Consider the following 1,487-nt stretch of genomic DNA (forward strand, 5'->3'; position numbering starts at 1 on the left):
AGATCTTCAAGAGGAAGAACAAGCCGCCATCACTAAGGTGGACCCGTTCTTTAATCTCCTTGTTCTTTATTTTCTATTTTTTGAATTTTTATGCTTATGTTTATCTATGTTTGTGTCTTATTACATGATCATTAGTATCTTAGTGTCTATGCCTATAGCTATGAATGTCCTATGAATCCATCACCTTTCTTATAATGAAAAATGTTTTTATTACAAAAGTACAAGAGGTACAGGATTTCGAATTTATCTCTGAAACTAGTTGAATTAGTTTGATGTGGTGACAATACTTTTTGTTTTCTGAATGAATGCTTGAACAGTGCATATGTCTTTTGAATTTGTCGTTTAAAGAATGTTAAATTTGTTGGCTCTTGAAAGAATGATGGAAAAGGAGAAATGTTGTTGAGGATCTAAAAATTCATCAAATTGATTCTTGAAGCAAGAAAAAGCAAAAAAAAAAAAAAGAGAAGAAGAAAAAGCAAGCAGAAAAAGCCAATAGCCCATTAAACCAAAAGGCAAGGGTAGAAATAAAAAGTGATCCAAGGCAAAAAGAGTGTGCTTAAAAACCCTGGACACCTCTAATTAGGGACTCTAGCAAAGCTGAGTCACAATCTAAAAAGGTTCACCCAGTTATGTGTCTGTGGCATGTATGTATCCGATGGTAATACTGGAAGACAGAGTGCTTTGGGCCACAACCAAGACTCATAAAGTAGCTATGTTCAAGAATCATCATACTTAACTAGGAGAATCAATAACACTATCTGAATTCTGAGTTCCTATAGAGGCCAATCATTCTAAATTTCAAAGGATAAAGTGAGATGCCAAAACTGTTCAGAAGCAAAAAGCTACTAGTCCCGCTCATCTAATTGGAGCCAAGTTTCTTTGATATTTTGGAGTCTATAGTATATTTTTTTCTTTTTATTCTATTTTGATTTTCAGTTGCTTGGGGACAAGCAACAATTTAAGTTTGGTGTTGTGATGAGCGGATAATTTATACGCTTTTTGGCATTGTTTTTAGTATGTTTTTAGTATATTTTAGTTAGTTTTTATTTCATTTTTATTAGTTTTTAGTTAAAATTTACTTTTCTGGGCTTTACTATGAGTTTGTGTGTTTTTCTGTGATTTCAGGTATTTTCTGGCTGAAATTGAGGGACCTGAGCAAAAATCTGATTCAGAGGCTGAAAAGGACTGTAGATGCTGTTGGATTCTGACCTCTCTGCACTCTAAGTGGATTTTCTGGAGCTACAGAAGCCCAATTGGCACGCTCTCAATTGCGTTGGAAAGTAGACATTCTGGACTTTCTAGCAATGCATAATAGTTCATACTTTGCCCGAGATTTGATGGCCCAAACCGGCGTTGCAAATCAGCTTCAGAATTCCCGGCGTTTAACGCCGGAACTAGCACAAAAATTGGAGTTAAATGCCCAAACTGGCATAAAAGCTGGCATTTAACTCCAGAAAAAGTCTCTACACATGAAAGCTTCAATGCTC

Source organism: Arachis duranensis, chromosome 1 (assembly GCF_000817695.3).
Source record: "Arachis duranensis cultivar V14167 chromosome 1, aradu.V14167.gnm2.J7QH, whole genome shotgun sequence".
Lineage (NCBI taxonomy): Eukaryota > Viridiplantae > Streptophyta > Magnoliopsida > Fabales > Fabaceae > Arachis > Arachis duranensis.